The sequence below is a fragment of the Marmota flaviventris genome, chromosome 10 (assembly GCF_047511675.1).
Source record: "Marmota flaviventris isolate mMarFla1 chromosome 10, mMarFla1.hap1, whole genome shotgun sequence".
NCBI classification, from domain to species: Eukaryota; Metazoa; Chordata; class Mammalia; order Rodentia; family Sciuridae; genus Marmota; species Marmota flaviventris.
The window spans coordinates 101,855,254-101,876,473 of record NC_092507.1 but is presented as its reverse complement, the minus strand read 5'-3'; the positions used below and the strand labels follow the sequence as shown (position 1 = coordinate 101,876,473).

The window sequence follows — 21,220 nt, the reverse complement described above, 5'->3', positions numbered from 1 at the left end:
CCGTGTCCATTATTTACACTCACTCAGAAATAACCTTAGCAAAAGATGTTATTTCATGTGAAACACTTTCATTTACACACCTAGAGGAAAAATTTTTGCTGATGCATGCCCTATCCTTCACCAATCTAAGGAAGTTCCTAATGCACAGTCAGAGCAGTCCGGATTTTTTCTTCATAGCACTCATCGCAGTATGGGATTATACATCAGTGTGTCTGTTTGCCCTGTGTTTTAGTCAGCTTTTTAACTGCTGTGACTAAAGGATCTGACCAGAACAATTTTACAGGAGGAAAAGTTTATTCAAGGGCTCACGGTTTCAGAGGTCTTAGTCCATAGAAGGCTTGCTCCATTCCTGGGGGCTCAAGGTGAGGCTGAACATCAGGGCAGGATAGTGTGGCAGAGGGAAGAAGCTCACATGATGACCACAAAGCAGAGAGAGACTCCACTCTTCAGATACAAATATATATACTCCAAAGCCACGCTCCAATGCCCCACCTCCTCTAGCCACACCCCACCTGCCTTCAGTTACCACTAAATTAATCCCATCAGGTGATTGATGCACTGATTGCGTTAAGGCTCTCCTAACCCAGTCATTTCTATGAACCTTCTTGCATTGTTTCACATGTGAGCTTTTGGGAGACACTACATCTAAACCATAACACCCCACCCCATGTCTCTCTCTTTTACCAGAATGTAAAACTCCATCAGGACAGCAACTTGAGTTTCTGTGATTCTGTGCAACATGCCAGGCACTCAACAATGCCAGGCACTCAACAATGCCTAGCATGGAACAAACAAGCCTGGTGGAAGAGTAGAGGATGATCTGGATGGAGCCATTTTTTTTTCCCCAGAGAAAATGCTGTCACAAGCTATAAGAGAAAGATGCATTTCTGAAACATTTAAAAATCCAGCTAAATCTTCAGACAATATTTTTCAATATACCATTTCTTTTGTTCTTCTTGTTTTTAATTGGAGATTGGACCCAGGAGCACGCTACCATTGAGCAACATCCCCACATCCCCAGCCTTTTTTATTTTGAGTCAGGGTCTCACTAAATTGCTGAGGCTGGCCTCGAAATGCCTCAGCCTCCTGAGTTGCTGGATTTTACAGACATGAGCCACCACAGTTGGTGATTTCAATCATTTTTGAAATGAGGACAATGAATGGATTTCTGCTGTGGTTAAGAACACCAGTCCTGGAGTCAGATGGACTGATTCTCGTCAAGTGATTTGGATAACTCACCACATGGTGGTAGTTTTAAGTGCTAGAACCTTGGTGTATATATTTCTTTCTGGGTAAAGGGGGATTGCCGCAGTCTGGCTGGGCACAAATAACCGAGCCGCCACAAAGCCTTGTAGGTGCAAAAAGCAACTCTTTTTTTACTCCTGAACTCTCTCTGGCACTCTACACACACTTCCCAGGAACACACACACTCCACCGGGCTCCGCGTGCCAATTCTCCCGGAACCCCGCGAGAACTCAACAGGAACTCCAAAGTAGCGGGCAGGCGGGCGCCCTAGGCAGCAGGATCCGCCCTAATCCCGGAGCCGCCCTAATCCTGGAGCAGGGTCACCTTTCAACCATTCCCTCTAGCAAAATGCCAGGGGTCATTCCGACTAAACTGTGGCTCTCAACAGGGGATAATACAAATGACAAAGCAATGATTAAAAAAAAAAAAACTGAATAAGTTAACACAAGTGTTCAGAACCACGTCTAGCACATGGGAATCCCTTATATATATGGGTTATTCTTATCAGTGTGAAGCCAGATTTAAAGTTAGGTAGTCAGTGTAGTTAGGTAAATCGGGTCTAATATCATATCGAGTGAAATCTAAAATGGAGGCCATGCTGATAATGATTCCAGAAACGCAGGACAACTCATGGAATGTTAATGAAGTCCCGGAAAGGCCCTAGGCCAAAGTCCACCCCAAAGAAATGTTAATGGAACCCAGGAAACAGCCCCCAACAGATTTGGAGATAGCCCATCCCAAAGAAGTGTTAATGAAGTCCTTCCTGCCCAGATTACTTCTTTGGCCCACCTGTGTCCCAACCCTTCCCCCTTACATTCCATCACCAAAACTATAAAAAGGGGAGACAACAGCACTTCCACGGATTCCACCGCTTGGGTCCCCTTCTTCCTCCCGAGAAGTCTTTTCTGCTGTCCTTTAATAAACTTCTAATTTCTACTCTGACCTTGCCTCGGCGTGCTTCTTTGGTGTTATTCTTCAACATTGGGGAAGCAAGGACAACAGCGGTAACAAGTGCACTATTAGTTTGGGACTCAGTTATGCTGCAAATTTGTATTATCCCTGGGAAGAAAACATAAAATCAAATGGAAGCCAGATGTAGAGGCTTCTGGGCCCTATACTCCTGCTGTGGAATTTCCTCAAGAGGCCAGAGAACCTTCCCCAACACCCCATTATAAGTGTTATTCATTTTAATACAGTGTGCCCCAGGTCTTGGAAAGCAGGGGATTCTTGGTCTCCTGAGGCCTCTGGCAGAGGTTCTTCCTTGCTCACCTGCCTGGTTACATTAGACTCTCCAGAAAGATCTTTCTAATTCAGAGAAACTGTGACTCCACAAATAATTCAGATCTCACCAAAAGTCATTCAAGTCCTTTCTTCATTCCTTTCTCCTCCACCCCTGCCTGGCCCTCCTCTTCCTAGGCTCCAAGATTCATTCTTTATGTGTCCACTGGTTATGGCCCTTGCTTTAACCCACACTCCAGTGTTTCCCCCAGTTACCTGCAACAGACAGGAGTCCAGATTTAATTGTAAATATTCACTTCTCTAAGTTTTTCAAAAATATTAATTCATAACCCATAGAAACCCAATGAGGTTTCTCCAAGGGGGAAAAAGAGGTTGAAGATCTTGTCCATGGTCACTCAACCATATAGTGGCAGAGCCAGGATTTGAGCCAGCCTCTAGGCCCTCGACCATCGCACCAGCAGGTCTTTGAGGGAGAGTCTCCTACTCTCACCTGGGAGAGCTCTCCTTTAACTTCCTCCTCAGGGTCATTGGTAGGTAAGTGAGAGAGACCAGCAAAGATGTGTGCACAGACTCAAACAAGCACTGGGAACCGTGGGCTCTGGACTGGACTACATGGGTTACTGTGCTGGATGGACTCTTTATTTACTAACCCTGAAAAATAAATGGCAAGAATAATAATAGCACATACTTTGGGTTGTTGTTTTGAACTCTAAGTTAAAACATAGTGAGCCCATAGAACAGTGTCTGGCATATAGTAAGTGCTCAATACTTTCTCTCTACCTTGTTTTGTTTTATTTTTTTCTGTGTTTTTACATTCTCAAGACGCAGAAGCGTCAATGTTTTTGTAGTGAGAATGGCAGCCTTGGGATTAGAAGATCAGGTTTTGGTGCCAGCTACCTTTTACTTCCTGTCAAATCACAAGTGATATATTTTCCTCTCTGAGGCTTCAATTTCCTCGTCCCTAAGATTAGTATGAAAATAGCTTGACTTGCTGAGATAATACCTATGAAAGAGCTTTGTAAATTCTAAATTGAAAACATTGTAAATAGCAATTAAAGAATCCCCCCATCCTAGCAGTTAGGGCTCTTCCCATGAGTATGCACACGGCTGCTTTTCAGAAGTTCTTTGCACTAATGAGAACTTCACCTTTCAGAATTCCACCACTGCTGGATCATTATATGATTCTCCCAGACCTCTTTGGTTCTCCAGATCCCTCTATAGAGATAAATCTCATCTATTTGGAGGTACAGAAGTCTCAAGAATGACTCTTGTCTTAAAGGAGCTGAAAGGTTGTCACAGGGTCAACATAGCAGATTTCTGAGTGGAAGTGTTACGTGACATATTTGGTTCCAAGAAGAAAAAGAGCACTCTTATGAATGTTCTTATTCTTTTCCCTCAGAAAGTGGAACCTACTCTGACAGAAAGTGAGGGCCCTGTCACTGGAGGCAATCAAGCAGAGACTTGGGGCCACTCAGTGGGAACACAGAAAGTGTAAGGAGGAAAGTGTAACTAGTTGACCAGGGCCTGGAAAAGTCTAGTTCATCCTAGGAATGCAACGGGCTGTGAGGGAGGGCTCAGGAGGGGCATGCAGCAAGCCCTGGAGGGCTGCAAAGCCTAGGCGGGCTGCGAGCCCAGGCCCAGTTCTGCTGAATTCATGATTTTTCCGAAATTTTTTAGTTCCTGTCTCTTTGGCTGCTGTAGGTCCCAGAGCCAAGAACTGTACACATTCACTCATTCAGTTCAATCTGCAAACATTTACAGGCCTGAGAGGCAATTCCCGCAGCGGACCCCGCCTGGGATTGCGGGAACTGGTGAGCCTACTGACTGCGGCCGGCAGGGGGCAGAAGAGACACGCGGATGCCGGATCCCGTGCGGGCCGCGCTGTGCTGTCCCGCTGGGGAAACTGGGTCATTCGGTCCTGCTGCGGTAAACATCGCGGCGGGGGTCGGGGGTCGGCTCGCTGGGCCTCTCCAACAAGGGCTGTGAGGCCCCACATGCCACCTGGCAGCACTGTCGGAGTCCTCAGGCCTCTGGGCTGGCAGAAGTCACCTTGGCTGCAGAAGAAAGGATGAGATTGATGACATCGGATGGCTCTGGGCTGGGGGCAGAAGACCAAGCAAGGACCTCTCTTCCCAGCAAAGGTTGTTTTAGAATTGATGAGACATCAGGCCTGCCAACGCAGAGATGGGTGGGTGATTTGCTTTGGACAGAGAGCCTGTAACCTCACCAGAGGAGTTCTCCTGGGCCTCAATTTAAACCTCCAGTTGGAGTTAGGCCCACTGGTTAAGTGGCCAGCTGCAAATCTGATAGTTTAGTGGATAGGAAGTGGATCTGGAGTCAGATTTGCTTTTTGTCACCTACATGTCATAAGACCTTGGATCAGTCATATTCAGACCTCATTTTCCTTTTCTGTAAACTGATAGAGCTGCTATGAAGATAAAGTGAAAGAATAATCAAGTGTGTTAAAGTGTTGTACTTTCTTCTCCCTATCTACCTCCCATCCGGGTTGGGATGCACATGCTTAGATAACATCTGAGGCAGCTGAGTAGGGCGTGCCCACTGTGCTGCTAGTCAGGGCCTGGAATGCGGTTCTGGGTAGAGCATGGCCCACCTCCCCCAACTTCCCCTTCAGCACCCTGCTACCAAGAGATGAGAGGGTCTGGGGATGCCTTTCCCTGTCTCCCTCTAGTGGTAGCTTCTTGAGGTCTTCGATGGTTGAGAAATCAGGGAAGTAGGACAGTCCTGGGGGTGGGGGTGGGGGAACCAGACTATTCCTCAAACTCCAATTCTCCTTTTGAATTCTGATGTTTAGAAGGGTCACTTGAAGTTATAGTCAAGGACCAGTTTATGTGGATGAACCTGGAGAACGTAATGTTAAGTGAACTAAGCCAGACACAGAAAGACAAATACTGCATGATCTCACTTATGTGTGGAATCTAAAAAAGTTGATCTCATAGAAGTTGAGAGTTGAATAGCAGTTACTAGAGGCTGGGAAGGGTGGGGGGGAAAGGATAGTGAAGAAACTGGTTGGTTAATAGTCAAAAATACTGTTCATAGGAATAAATTCTGATGTTCTATAACTCGGTAGGGTGACTATAAGTTATAATAATCTATTGTATATTTCAAAATAGCTAGAAGGGATATTGAATGTCCTCAACACAAAAACATGATAAATGTTTGAGATGATGGATATGCTGATTACCCTGAACTGATTATTACACGTGGTATACAAGTATTGAAATATCACATTGTACCCCATACATATTTATAAATATTCTGAGTCAATTAAAACTGACAGGTTTTTTTTTTTTTTTTAAATGGAACAGTTTATGCACTCTTCAAATTTTGTTTTCTCCACTAAGACCTTGAAGCAAGGGCTATACTGCCCCTTCCTTGACAACAGAGAGATGGCATGTGCTGATGTATAAAGTCTCAGAACAGTGCTCAGAAATCCTTGATTGTTAATGAGGAAGGAATTGTGGAGAAATAATTTCAGTTCTTGGTTTTATTGATAAAAAAAAAATACATAAAACTGAGGCTCAGAGAATCGTGAGACCAGGGAAAGGGAAATTCCCATCCTTTTTTGTTATTGCTAGAGTCCTCACCTGTGACCATTTGGAGAAACTGGGTAGATCCTCACAGTGAGCTGCCCAAACTTAGGAATCTCTCTGGTGCTTTGGGGATCACTCTTCGCCCACATCCTTCTTATTGAACTCTGGTCATTGCTTATGTTACCCAACCTCAGGAGTGAGGCCGACTGAGCTCTCCCGACAACTGACCTCCAGGGCTCCAAGGACGGCAGGTGCTCTGAGGTTGAGGGTTATTGCATCAGGTATGTGGCAGCAGCAGCGTAATGTGATAAAGCAGTCACGTGATCTGGGATCCCTATGTACTTGCTGTTAGACCAAGGCAAGATACTTCCAAGTCTCAGTGTCCTCATCTATAAAATGAGGACAATAATAGGTACTATGTTTTCCAATTGCTCTTAACCTGAAATTGGAGGCAACTTTAAACCAAACATCCTTCTTTTCCCTTGGAAAGCCAAACAGCAGACCAGGAAGGAAAAGGGTGGAAGCTGGTCTTTGGAATCTTCTAGTCCAGGCCCTGGGAGATTTTGAGTGGTCAAAATAACCCAGGGTAGGGAAATGGGACCAGGGTTTAGTGGGTCTGTGTTCCCAGATTGCCCTGTGACCTTGTTCTAGTTGCTGAGCTTCCTTGGGCCTTAATGTCCTCCTCCAGACAGTGCGAGGTACCTGCAGCCCTGCACCTACTGAGACTCTCAGTCCTCCTGGAGAGGGCCCTGGTTCTTTGGGATGCAGCCCAGGCCTCACACAGCCACAGTGGCTGACAGGCAGCACTTTGATGGACTCTGGCCCTCTTCCCAGAGGAGGTCACTCGGCCCCAGGGAAGCCCCTGGTTTGCTGGTTTGGATGATGCGAAGGGACAGGCAACAGGGACTTTGGCCTTTTGGCATCTGGTTCCAGCCAAGGCTTTTCAGGGAAGGATGAGGACAAGCAGCAGGGCTGGCAAAGCATTGATAAACAGCCCAGAGCTCAAATTCTGTGGTCTTGCTTTGAAATCCACACCCTCAGTTGCCTAGGAAATGAAGATGATCTGAAAGGAGGCAATGTTCAGGGGCCCGGGTGAAGGTTCCATTTGAAAAAACCTGGGTGAGGAGTGGATTCCGTGTGCTAGGAAAGTATTGAAAGGAGGAGGCTGGTGCAAGGGAGAGTGAGCAGGGACTGGGGCAGGTAGCCCAGCCCTGATTCAGTCAGGCACTAAGCAGTGATTCAGCGTGTGCTCCATGTGTGACTCCATAACAGCTGTGGGGGTGACATCAGGGGGTTCAGGGAGAACTGGCTTGGAGGACTTGGTGCTCCATGAAAAAAATGTATGTGGTGTAGACCATAAACACGAGAGTAAGAGGTCTGAGAAGGAAGAACTTAATCCCGAGGTCTTCAAGGACCCCCAGGAGATGTTCTTGAGCTGGCTGCTCTTCCCTGTCAGCCAGCAGAGGATGGATTGCCTCCCTCAGGCAGGGAACTCTCTCAGAATTCAGACACATTCATTCAACAACTATCTAATGCCGGTTATTTCTGACTCGGTAAAGCGGACTCTCATGCATTGACTCATTGAATCTAACAACCTCTCTCTGCAGTCAGGGAGATTGGTACAATCATGATCATTCTTGTCTGGAGACAGAAAACCAAGGGCCAGGCAGAAGTGCCCCACCCAGGGCCACCTAGCTTCTGAGGCTTGGTGCTGAAATTTGAATCTGTGTCCATTTATCTTTGAGCCCTGTGTCCATTCCAACAGGATGCCAATCCCAGTGTCATCCTGTTGCCTTATCACTAGGATGGACACCTCCCCCACCATCTCTGCTCTATTCAGAGTGGGTAGATTTTGGAAGAAATGAAGACATTTTCAGGGAAACCCAGATGTTCTGGTTGTCTGTCACCACTGTAACTAAGAAAACAGATCAGTATTCTCGGGGTCATCCAGCGAATGCCCCGGGGCCCTTGGACTAGGCCACAGGCCCTCTCTTCACAGAATGTTTCGGCTGGGGCCTGGTGTTTTCTGAGGTCCCCTTGAATCTTAATGCCTCCATTTCCACTTGGTGACTCCACTCCAGGACTTCTTGGTGACTCATGCAGAGGCAAAAACCTGGCCTAGCTGAGGCAGAGCCACTGGAATCCTGGTGAAGGCCTCTCAGTAATCAAATGACCTTGAGCAAATGTTTGAACCCTCTGGGCCTGGGCTTCCTCATTTTTTAAAAAATTGACAATCAACCACATCAAACAAACTTTCAGCTTTCCTCTGAGAATTGAATGAGTTAACCCTTGTGAAGGCACCTAAGATATTCAATGAATGCTATTTTTTATGGTACAGAAAAGGGGGGTTTCACGACTAGAAAAAAAAATTATGGGAAGGATAATCCCTGACAGCAATGAAAACATGCCAGTGCCCTCTGTCCTTTGCTTGTACTATATTATCTCAATTAATCCTCCTAACATCCCTGTAAGGCAGGTAGTATGTATCCCCCACATTTTGCCAATAAAAAAGCTGAGACTCCAAGGTTACTGCCCAAGGTCAAGGTGATTCAAGCTCAAGTACTGCACACTTAAGGTGCTCTGTGACAATTCCTGCTTTTCTCCCCTGAAGCCTTCCCTGAAATGAGCTCTCATACCATCTTTAGATTTTTAAAAAATATTTTTAAATCGTAGGTGGACAACACAATACCTTCACTTAATTTTGATGTGGTACAGAGGATCGGACCCAGTGCCTCCCATATGCTAGGAGAGCGCTCTACCACTGAGACAACACTGAGCCACAACCCCAGCCTACCATCTTTAGATCTTATTTTAGAGCAAGCAAGAGCCTCCTGCAGGGAGCTTTCTGTCCCTCCTGCAAAGTCACTGGTTTCCTAAGAACTCAGAACACTGTTATCCCTTATGTTTTTCCATGAATTATACCTGTCTGTATATCTATCTCTTACGCTAGGCAGATGCTCTTGAGGACGTGGACAGAATCTTAATTCTATTTATCTTTGTTTCCTCTCCGTATAACTATTACCCCAGAGCTCTGCATACAGTAGGTGTTCCATAAATGCCTGTTGACAGGTGTGTGTTAGGGAGAGTGAGTAAAGCATGAGAGAAGAGATTGGAATCCCCGCTCCTATTGATTGTGTGGCTCTGAGAAAATCACTCAATCTCTCTGGTCCTCCTTCACTCTCTTCAATCTAAAATGGGATGATGGTATCGACCATCGTGGGATTATTGTGGGGAAATGAAATGGAAAAATGTGGGCCTAGCAATTGCACAGTGCCCAGCCAATGGTGTATGTTTCAGCACCAACATGTGGAGACTGAACCAGGAGATGACTGTGACGAGGAAAGAAAGAGGTAGCCCCACGAGACTTGTAGAAACAAGGAGACTACTGAAGACCAAACTTGCCTGCGTCTTAGGGGATGGTGAAACAGAGAGAGATAAAAAGGAAGGAGATATTTTAAGGAAAGTTCAGTAACATGGAAAGGAGCCAATGCAATGAATGTAAGGCTGCTGGGCCACGGGAAGGGGGCCGAATAGAAGCAAGAAAAGACTGAAGCAGCAGCCCAGAGACTCTGTCCAGAATGAAAGAAGGAACCTGGGGAAAGAGGCTGCCAACCCAAAATGAAAAAGGCGGGACATGGGGAGGGGGGAGGATGACATTGCAATCCAAGGTGGCTGTGGAAGGAGCAGTATCTGTCTCCATCCAAAAAGAGGATCCGAAAGCCAAAAAACGATGAATAATCCAGGCACTGGGCTCAAGGCAGGAGGCAGATGTTCATTTGTGGCTTGATGAGCACTTGACTAAGCCTCTTTAGCTAGTTTAAGAAACCGCTTCTCATGCAGTTTAGACTGACATGTCTTAAAGAGGGGCACGGGCCTCTCCAAGATCCCACTGGGAAGAATCAGAGAGCAGTGGAAGTGGAAGGCCCCTAGGGGGCCTCCGGAAACAATTGGAGGCCCTGCATCCCAGGATGGGTGGCAGGAAGTTGCCAGAGCACAGAGAGGGTCTTCTGTTGGTAGTGCTCTGGGCCTCTTTGGCAAATCCAGAAGGATTATTTCTGAGTTTCAAATCTAATCTTTGCAATGTGAACCAAAATTTGCTAACACAAGAATTTCTGTCTGCAAGAGGTAGGTATATGGAGGCCAACATTAGGGACCTCTTCTGATAATTCAGGAATAAGGGGCTGATCTCATCTGGAGTCCTGGCTCCCTTCTGCACAGCAAGAGCGAAAGAGGCTTGCCAAGTGGCAGGAGCCAAGTCATTAATCAGCCCACAGGAGCAGAAATGGTCTTTCTGGCCTTGAGATCTGAGTGAGATTGTCCAGAGCAATTTGCAGACTAACTTGAAGTACATAGAGAAACAAGGAAGGGCAAGGAAGTACCTAGGGAGGCGAAAGTTCCATCTGTCACAGAGCCTTGAGGCAGACTTGCCCTACCTGTTAACTAGAAATAGTAGCAGGAGCCAGGAGCTCTGAGGTGTACCTCCAACCAGAAGCGATGTTGAGCCCAGACAGATGTGTGCATGTGTGAGCACACAGCCTCCAGCAGGTCCAGGTTGGTGGGGTGGGGTTGGGTTCTGCTCTACTCGGTCATTCAGAGATCCAGGTGGCCAAGGTTTTACTATCTCCAGCCAAGGCTGCCATGGTTTCAACATCTAGCTGGTGGGGAAAGAACATGCAGACCACACCTATGACGTTTTTAATGGTCAGGTCTGGGAATGGTGCACATCATCTCACATTCCATTGGCCAGAACTCATTCCCAAGAACACAACTGAACTGCAAGGGAGGCTGGAAAATGAACCCCAGTCAGGTCTCAGGGAAGAAGATGAAATAGACTTGGTGATTAGTCAGGAATCTCTGTCACATGCCTAAAAACCCAGGGGACATTTGGTGATGAAAGATTGAGAAGAGACACTGGAGAACTAAACAGATTAGAAGAAGGGTGAGGGGGCTTGGAAAGCTCTCCTGCCCTGGGTTAGCCTAGCAGCACCCACTTCCTTGCCTCAGGACCAGGGTGTCCTGAGGGGAACACATGTGGTGGGAGTAGGCAGGTGGGATTGGATGTGGGGAGCTCGAGACCTTGGCCTAGCGGAAGGGAGCTCTGAAGGCCTAGAGGATATTCCAAAGGAAGGCAAGGACCAGGTCACTTAGAAAGGCTCCGGTTACAGATGGGGCAGACTAGGGAACCTTAAGTCCAGCCCAGGTCACCAGAGTAGGAAAGAAGGCAGGGACCCAGAACACACTGCAATACCCCTGAGCCATTCTTCTGTGCCCCTTTGTGGGAGAGGGCCATGGAGCTAGGGAGCAGTAGAAGGAGGCAACTGAGAGTCCAGCAGGCAAGAGAAGCATCACTGCCTGGATGGGTGTGACCAAATGGTAGAGCCAGGAGCCCCACATATCTCCAGAGGAGGCGCCCTGAGATGGAAGAGGGAGAAAAAAGAAAAAGAAATGGAGCCAGAAAATCTACATGGCATAAAAGATGTGAGTTGATTTTGGTGCTGATGTTCCTCTGGGGTGTCACAGACCTACCTATAGAACTTTCTACAGTGATAGAAATGATCTCTTATCTGCTGTGTCCACTGTGAAAAACCACCAGCCCCATGTGGCTATTGAGCCCTTCAAGTGTGGCTAGTGTGACTGAAGAACTGAAATTTAAGTTGTTTTAATTAATGTCAGTTTTAGTTAGTGTTGATTTAATTAGCTACTGTGGCTAGTGGCTATGGTACTGAACAGCACAGGCACAATTTCTGAGCAATAGAAGTAGGGTGGTGGGCTGAGGGCTGAGCTGACCCTGCTCAGTTTCTGCCTCATTCTCTACTCCTGCCCCTTGGCCCCATCCCAGCCTTGCCGTGTAGGTGAGACCTGGTAGACAGCATCTCATTCTACCACCAGGTTTGGGTCTTTGACATTCTCATGTGTCCCCATGGATCTCTGCGGCTGACCATTACCTTGTAGGGAAGAGAGATTGGTCAGAGTGCTGGACAGCCAGAAGTGCCACCAAATCTTCATGGACCTAGTTCTAGAGCTCCAAATGGTGACTGGACACAGTGTTCTCTGTCCTTGGTTTCTAGATGCTCAGGGAAAGTGTCACAGCTCAAAGATGGGAAGCCCAATTGTATCTACCACTTACCTGCTCTGTGCCCAGACGGTCTAGGTCTAAATGGTAAATGATTTCATGTCTGCTCTCTTTGCACCCCATTCCCAGGCTTCATTGTGAATCTAGACCATCCTCTCATCTGGTTAGATCAGCTGAACCAACTCTGCCTTGAAGCCTGTTGAAGGAGAATTTTATCAATAGACCTGAATCTCTGTTTCTGTGTGCCTGAGGGCCCCCAGGCCTGGGACTGTCTTGCCCCTGCTTCCAAGCCAACACCTGAGTCCCTTGAGTTTGCTCAAGACTTCCCCTTGCCCACCTCTCAGCATGGGCACCAAGCTACAGGGACAGGATCACATTGGTTCCTGCTCTCCTCTCTAGACTCAGTGGTCTTTTCCCCTCCTCTCTCTGTTCTTCTCTATTATCTTCCCCTTTCATCCTCTGTACAGGAGACAGAGTTGGCTGGTCCCCAAGTAGTATTTGCAGGTGACTAAAGGGAGTTTATAGGAGCATTATGGAGCTTAGCGTGGTCACAGGGCCTGTGGACCCAAGTCCAGGTGGGGTCTGACCTGCTTCCTGCCCTGCTTCACAGGGTCAGTCTTTCCTCAAGCCCAGCCTTTGCTCCACACACTCTCCTTGTGTGCTGAACTGAAATCTTCTTCAACTTCCAGCTCAAGCTGTACTCAAGTCCCTTTCTCTGGTCTCATCAAGCCTCCCAGGCACCAGAAAATTCTTTCTGAAGGGCAAAGCTAATGATATCCGGCCCTGTGTGACATCCTTCAGTGAGTCTTTAGTGGCTCCCTAGAAGAGGGCAGACATCTTAGCATGACTTAGAAGACTGTCCCAACCCCAGCCTTCTTCACATGAGGTTGTGATGGTCCTGAGGAGGTCCAGTCCTCTGGGCATAGCCAAGGTCATGCACAGTTCCTGTGAGCCAGATCCAAGTCCATCCATTCCCTTCTACTCAAGAAGTGCCCTTATCTGTATCACTGCTTCCATCTGTTCAGACATGCCACCTCTGGAAAACATCCCCTGTCTCCCTAATGCCACCCATAAGTGTTTCAACAGGCCTCTTGAGATTCTGTACGACCACCTACATGGGTTTTGTGAGTTTAATTTCCTTATCTTTCCCTGCACCTGCCCTCAGGCACACAGTACCCCATTGGACTCATTCCGGCCAAACAGTTAAGTGGAACTAAGTCCGCTCTGACCTCCAGCCTGGGAGGCTTTCTCCCAGTTGAAGAAAGATGAGGGAATGAATGCAGGATCTACAGCAGAGTCTATCAAGTGCTCTTCACAAATTATATACTATTAAAAACTGTTGTTTCCCATGCGTCCTGTACCCCAGCCCTCTCCGGGCCGGGAAAAGCAGAGCCCCAGGAACTGCTGGCGCTCTCTCTCTCTCTCTCTCTCTCTCTCTCTCTCTCACAGAGCAGGTGCTCCATTCCTAGCTTTTGAATAACAAACTCAGCGCTCCACTCAGGATGAAGCCGAGCTCAGTCACGAGTTTCGGCCTTGTTGTTCTGTTCTGTTGTCTGCTGGTTTACCGAGCAATGCTGAGGACGGTCTGAGGGATGACTGGTGTAAGCGGCTCATCCCCCCCACCACCACACCCTTTCTGAAATTGGAGTCAGAGACTCTGAAACTCAGGCCAACATGCTCTCCCATTTCTGGACTGCTCTCTTGGGACCCGCTTTTCACGGCCTCCCCCGTCCCCACAAGCAGGCGAGACATCTTATTCATGGATGCTCCTTCTGTGCAGGGCTTTGGCGGTGGCTGCTCCTTCACCACTCTGCCGCTCGCTCAGCCAGGGCCCTGCCAAGCCTCCTCCTCCACACCTGATGGTGTACCTGGCTGGGTTCTCAGCCTCTCTTGGGATTACTTTCTGTGGTTACAAGTTGGGCTGTCTTTCCCCCTCTACTTTGAAGGAACACCTATGGCGCCTGGACCATCACCAAATTGACACCCAACTCTCTTTCTTTCTTCCCACCTCCTTGGGTGCACCCCGTAGGGCCCTCATTGGTGCCCTCCTTACACCGTCCTCTGGCACTGAACCATATTTGCGCTCCTTGAACCTCAATTGCGTGAATGTCTTTACCTCCCTCAATTGTGCGGTAAATTCCTTAAGAGCAGGCTGGGGCTTAGTACAGCTCTGCAGCCTCCCACACTGTCCGCATTCTCCCACAGGCTCTTGCACGTGGTAAGCTTTAATGCTTCTTATTGATCACTCAGAAGTGGAAGCTCATTAAGGGGTTTGTGAAACTTGGGCTCCCTTCCATCAGGACAATGTTTGCCAAAGTATGTTCTGTGGATTATGGGATATTCCTAGGTGTTGTAGGATAAAGAGACCCCTGATCGACTAAAACACATCTCTTACAGCCCTAACATATTCATGAATGTTGTGATTATTTTCCCCAAGAAGAAATATGTGGGACCCCAAGACCCCATGGGTTAGGCAACAGACACAGGCCCTAAGACACGTACTCAAGAGGGTAGAGACGCAGATCCTTAGCTCAGGTAAAAGATAGAGGCAGCAGATTAAAGTCTAGATTAAGATGAACACTTAAAGTTGACCTCACAGAGATAACCCTGCTGACACTAAGTGGGAGTCTCATTTGGCCAAGGGAGTTAGTCATTCTCATGATTCTCCTGGTTTTCAGGGCTTTATCCCGCCTCCTAAATTGGGGATTGTGAACTGTCATCCATATCCTTTTTAAAAATGTTTTGGTACCAGGGATGAACTCAGGGGCACTGGACCAACGAGCCACATCCCCAGTCCTTTTTTATATATTTTATTTAGAGGCAGGGCCTCCCTAAGTTGCTGAGGCTAGCTTTGAACTTGCAATTCTCCTGCCTCAGTCTTCTGAGCCGCTGGGATAATAGGCATGTACCACGGCACCCACATTCATATCCTAACCCATGAGTGTTCATTCAAATTATCACACACCTGGACTGACCACTGGATTTCAGATGTGGAATGTCTAAGTGAGCTGCCGTCCTGCTAATGTTCTAAGCCAGGACTTATAAGCCAACTAGGGGGCTTTCTGACACAGGACTGGCCACAGTCCAACAAGTTTGGTCAAGGCATGCGCGTGGGCATGCTTTCTCTCTCTCTCTCTCTCTCTCTCTTCTCTAATGCCTCAAGGATTTGATGGGTCTAGGAATACACCTTGGTAAATGTATGCCAAAGGCACTAATTAACCTATCTTCACCTTGAGGGAAGCAGCATCATGTGGCCACCACTAGTGTTTTGTAAGCTGAAAATCATCTCCGGACATCTGTCCTGTGCTGTGAATTTCCAACCTTCCCATGGATTGTCCCTACTGTACAGATAAGGGAAGGTGGAGAAGTTCCTAAAGTGGAGAATCATGTGACAGGCACTGGGATCCTGCTTTGCCAGTGTTGGGTAGCCATCTCTGAAATGGACATATCTATCTCACAAGGATACTGACCGGATAAAATGAAAATGTGTGTTGGGGACTCTCATACTCAACTGCTCCGATATTTACTGGACACTGTTTTGTGGCTCGCCATAAAGAAAAGCCACCATTTTCAGGGAGCCAGTTGGGTATCGTATTTAATGCTTGGCACTTTCTCTTTATTATTGAATGTAATCCTCACAAAAACCTGGTGGGATTGGCTAGTCTAATTTCCATTTTATAGATGAGGAAACTGAATTTCAGAGATTTGGGAAGTTTGCCCAAGTTTACACACCTACAATGATGGAAAACTCAGAGTCAAATCCAAAGCCCTCATTCCATGCTCTTTATTCTTACAAGTGTGAAATACCCTTGAAAAAAATAAAATTAAAGCCCACCTCACACGCAAAAACAAATGGCTGAAAATGACATCACTTCAAGGCTGTATTGCATGTGGTTCTATATACTAAGGATTAACAAAATTAATGCTAATCTTTGAAATTAAAGTCAGTGACTTGATGTTGCAAGAACTATGTCCAAAGATTAATTCCACAAGTTACTGGTGGATCAAGCCTCTTTCCTCCTATTTTCTTCCTGCAGAACACAGGGGAAATTGCCACCTATTTCCCAAGGCTGTTGCAAGAAGTAAATTGACCTAGAATATGCGAAAGCAGCTCCAACAGTGTCTGGCTCTTGGCAGACACTCAATAAGTATAGCTGAATGAGATTCTTTGTAACTTATAATCTAACAATGACACACATGAACATGCTGCAGATAGACTGATTTTTAACAATTGAACAATACCAGTAGAGAAAGCACTTGTTTTTCATAATTGCATTTTAACAAGCAGGAGGTTAATATATGCGGTTAGGGCAGGAACAGACTTCAAGGGGGGGTTAGGAGCACAGACTTCAAGCCACACAGCCTGGGTCACTTCCACCCACCAGAAATCCTCAGCTGGGGGTCCTTGGGAAAGCAGCTTAACCTCTCTGTGCCTATCTCCTGGTATGTAATGTGAGGGGTGGTTGCAGGGATTACAAGAATACATGCGTGCAAAGCTCTTGGTGGAGTGACAGGCATACAGTAAATGCTATATGAGCACCTGCCCCATCAGCTGTGTTTCCCTCCCCTGAACCCCTGGAGCACTCTTGAGTCCCAAAGAGACGTGCAGATAACTTTCCACATTTTGGTGTTTTTGTGTGCAGGATTTTCCTCACCTGCTAGATATGCAATTTGAAGCCATCATGCTCTGATTTATCCTGCATGGGACTCACACTGAAGTAAGCTCTCCATACCTGTGTGTGGAATTTGCAAAAAAAAAAAAAAAAAAAAAAAAACAATGAACTAGAACTTGATATTGGAATCCAGTTCCAAGGGACTCCCAGGGCTGTGTGCTCCCCCATCATGCAACCCCATGACTGGGGTCCTTCACTGCCCTGGGTGCTCCTGCCTGGCTGCAGAGGTCCTAAGAATAGTACTGTTCTCTGAAGAAGCTGGCTGAGGCCACAGGAGTTCAACTCGCTCCCACCACACTTTGACCAGCTCACTTACACTAGAGACTTCACACCTGAGCTGAGACACTTGCAGGTGAGAAGCTCAAAAGCACCTGGCATTGCAACATGGGGAAAAGCCCTCTGCCACTGTTCGAAACGTCCATCATTGCTCTCCTGGCACCCACTGGGACACACTTTAGGAAGGGAGCCCACTAGCCATTAGCTACAAGGCTTTTTGCAGCTTGGGAAGGACTTGTCCAGGTCCCAGGGCACTAGGCTGGGGAAAAGAGAAGGAGGCAAATTCCAGAGCCTGGGAACTGAAATTGATCTCTTTCCTCCCCACGTCCCTGGTGATTGGGGTCCAGTTCACAAAAGTACCAGAGATCCTCAGTATCCAACCCTCCCAGTAAAATGGCCAGAAGTAGCAAACTTGTTCTGGGCTCAGTCATCACTGTGTCTCTTGTTTTGTCCCTAGTCCTCCTCCACTGACATTCAACATGTGAGCCACCCTTATGGGATGCCAACCTGGCATGGACTCCCAAGCTTGGGCTCTGGGAACAACCAGACCTGATTTCAAATGCAGGCTCTGCCAATTATGATCTATGTGATGGCCAAGTTCCCTAACCTGTCTGGACTTCAGCTTCCGATATTACTAATGTCACTACTCCAATTTGACTAATTTCACTACATTGTTGAAATGGATACAAGCTCGTTATTTTGTCTCTGGTGATGCCTAGCACACAGTTAAGTGTCCAGCAAATTACTATTAGGGGATACAGTATCAGGTCTAATCATATTGTATGTTTCCCCTTTCCCTGTTGTCATTCAGCTGAGAGCCAGCCAGAGTCACATCAAGGGTAGAGTGGAAAGCTGGGGGGACAGTCCTCCCAGATGCCTGGGTGGCATGGTAGAGGGGGAGTTGCAGGCTGAGTGTTTAACTGCACTGCATGTCTGCATGCTTGTGCTGGGCAAGGCATTTGCCAAGTAGGCTGAGCCATCCTGGTGCCCTGACCTGTCCCCTCTGGATGAGCTTTCTCTCTTCTCCCCCATTCCCTACTTACCTTTCTCCAGTAAAGACTCCAGGCTCTGAGTGGAAGGGTTGGATGCTTGACTGGGGAAAGAAACACAAGAAACATTACAGGACTGATAACTGCTGATAGTCCACAATAGCCAACTTTTGAGGACCAACTCTAGGCCTAGAACATTGTGTGCCTATTACTTCACTTCATTATCATGGCCCTACAGGAGAAGTGCTTTTGTTATCCCCACTTTATAGATGAAGAAACTGAGCCTCCGAGAAATTTAAAATATGTCCAAGATCACAAGTTAACAAGTAGGGAGGTGGGACTTGAAATTAGTCTACCTCTGGGGCCTACCAACCATGAGGCCAGGATTTTACTGGGCGCCTTTACTTAAGCCATTTCTAATACTCACACCAACCTTATGAGCTGGGGATCCATCCTCTTTTTACCATTAAGGAAACACATTTAGTAAGGATGAGTGACAGGCCAATGACAAGCAGCTGGTAGGTGTGGAGCCAGGGTCTGGATAGGAAGCCTGGATAGGAGGCCTATGCCAAGGCCTCCAATCCAGCAGAGCTTGGAAGGGGGACTCTAAAGAGAAGGGAAACCAACCTTCAGAAGCACCTAGAATGTGGCTGGCACTTTCCCATAAGGCATCTTATTTAATCTTCATAACCACTTCATCAAGAGGGGATAATTAGTCCCCAAAAGAAAACCAGGCTCAGAGAGATAGAGTTGGCCAAGATCACATAACTAGTAAGCTGTAAACTTGGGATTCATATTAAGTACTGGCTCCCGAAGTCTTGCTCTTTCTTTTGGGGTGTCCCATCTACCACATCTGCTGGCTTTGCAATTTTGCTTAGCTCTTAGATCAAAATCTATTTTCTGCCTGCTTCATGCTCCTGGAGACTGATCTCCGTGGATGGGGTCTCAAGTCCTCTGGCTTCCCGTTTGGATTGGACTAACAGGAAGCTTCCACAATTCAGAGGCCATGAGAGGGAAGTGTTTATTCTGCACCCTTCTCTGCCCTGCTTTGATTCTATGCCTGCAGCTTGTATTGGGTGGTGACTTTGCAAGGCTCCAATTTGTACAGGGTCCTGAGAGCATCACTTCTTCCATGTGCCTCTTCAGGCCTTAGGGGTGGAAATAGCTCCCTGCTGCCCCTCTATCTGTCTCACCATTGCTTGCCACACTTTGCAAATGGTCCCTTCCTCCGTTTGCCTACATAACTGCAGTTAGTGCCCTGGTGGTGCTGGGACCTGCCCAGGCCTCTGAACATTCTTGGAGGTTGCCATCTTGCAGCTACTTAGAAGGAGGGCCAATGATTTCTTTGTTGGTCACAGAGCTCTAGGTCTTTCCCTAACTAATTAGTGGATGGATGGGACAGTGGCCAGGGACTGGAGGCTGGCTGTTGATTCTGCTGTCCCTGACTCTGTCCATCTGGAATTGCAATTTGGTGCAGCTCACCCTCTGCAGGTGCAGTGCCCCACCTTCAATCTGTGGGGTTCCACTAGAGGTTTTCTTTGCTCCCTTCCAGCCCTGACACCCAGGCCTGTGAGCTGACACACAGAGAAGGCAAGACACCTACTTCCCCTGCACAGCAAGGCAATGATGTGAGCACCGGAACCCTGAATCTCAAATGCTTCTTTGCTCTGGAGTGTTTCTTCCACAGTTCAATAAATATTTCATCAGTGGTGACTCAATACAATCGCACCCCCACCCCATCCCCCGCCACCCCAGACAGCTTGCAACCTAGAAACTGTCACTGCTCTTTGACACAGTCTGCCACTTTGCCTACCCAGATCCCCATCTTTTCACCTGCCTCTGGCTTTTCTCACCCAGGAGAGCTGGCTGAAATCTCCCATTCATTCCCAGCTGTGCACCGCCAGGAGAGGCTGGGGAGAGGAAGACGAATGATCAGGCAGGGAGGGCAAGAAGAGCCGCCTCTCCCATCTGTGTAAATACCAGGAGAAGATTCCTGTGAAGCTCTTGGAGATGAGCTGTCTGCTCGGAGAGAAACACCTTCATTGATTCAATATATAATCCGTTCTGGAAAACATGGTCCTTGGAATAGCTCTTAGCTGATTCTCTCATTGGGCTGTCAAAGTTAAACTGCCTTCTGCTCTCAACTGTTTCTCCCACTTGGTGAATGTGGAGAAAAGGCCAGAAAGGAGAGGAGGAAGTGGAGCCCGAAAGGCAGAGGAGGGAGGAGCATGGGTGGGGGAAGGGCCTGAGAAGAGAGGGTTTGGGGCTTTGCAGGAGGAAATGTAGCCCCCGACACCTCACACACCCTCCTCTGTAAATATTAGGAGACCTTGTCTTGAGAAAGTGAAGAAAACCCCAGCCCCCCCAGTCCTCCCTCACCCCCCACTCCTCCCCCACCCCCCACTCCCCAGCAGCTTAGCTAAGATGCTGTGGGATAGCAAAGAACCTGGCCCAGGGCCATAGGGGAGCAGGAGGAGAAAAGATCAATCTGCGTCCATACCCTGTGGGGAAAGAAGGAAGGTGCTGCAGACAGCTGGGATGCCCGCAGACTGGGCTAAGGGAAGGGCACACGGGCAGAAACTGCTGGTAGAGGGCAAGTGGGGTGAATGAATAGGGGGAACAGAGCCTCAGGTCAAAGAGGAAGAGGCCCTGGATTCCCATTTCCCTTTGGGCTTTTGCTATTGAATTGCATAATTCCTGGCCCCAGGGCAACTCAAGAGTTTCTCTGGCTTGCTCTGGAAATGTCACTGAACTGCCTTAAGATTCTACTTGGGAGTTTTCCTCCTGAGTTTCCTCAAATGGCTCAGCTTTACCCTGAAGTTTTAGTGTTTGGTTTCTCTGCCACTTAATTCCAGGGGGCTCCAGAGGAGCCTTTTGGAAAGCTCCTGAGCAGGCAGGCCTCTCTCTGAAAGACTGGGCAAGGCCTGGGAAGGACTTGCCTCCATTCTGGGGTGAGAACCAAGCACTTTGTCCTCCACTGCTCCCCACCACCCCCTTCCCCCCGCCCTTCCTGAAGAACACAAGCTCAGGCAGGGTAAGAAATGCCACAAGATGGAGTGGGCTCAGAGTAATTCCCGGGAAGATCATGAGCTCCTCTGTACTCCTTGGATTTAAAATGCAGATTCCAAGGAGGGTCATTTGTCTTGCCAATTTAGGGTGAATTTGTTCATCAGG

The 21,220-nt window shown here is 47.7% G+C and overlaps 1 long non-coding RNA gene across 1 annotated transcript; it reads right to left on the bottom strand.

The window, feature by feature from the left end:
* Positions 1-166: 166 nt before the first annotated feature.
* Positions 167-20,185, bottom strand: LOC139707275 (uncharacterized). The gene is made up of 5 exons (XR_011708900.1): positions 19,900-20,185; positions 18,101-18,150; positions 16,764-16,841; positions 12,163-12,304; positions 167-4,538 (listed from the first exon to the last, which is right to left on the bottom strand). It is a non-coding gene; the product is annotated as an uncharacterized lncRNA (long non-coding RNA).
* Positions 20,186-21,220: the final 1,035 nt, after the last annotated feature.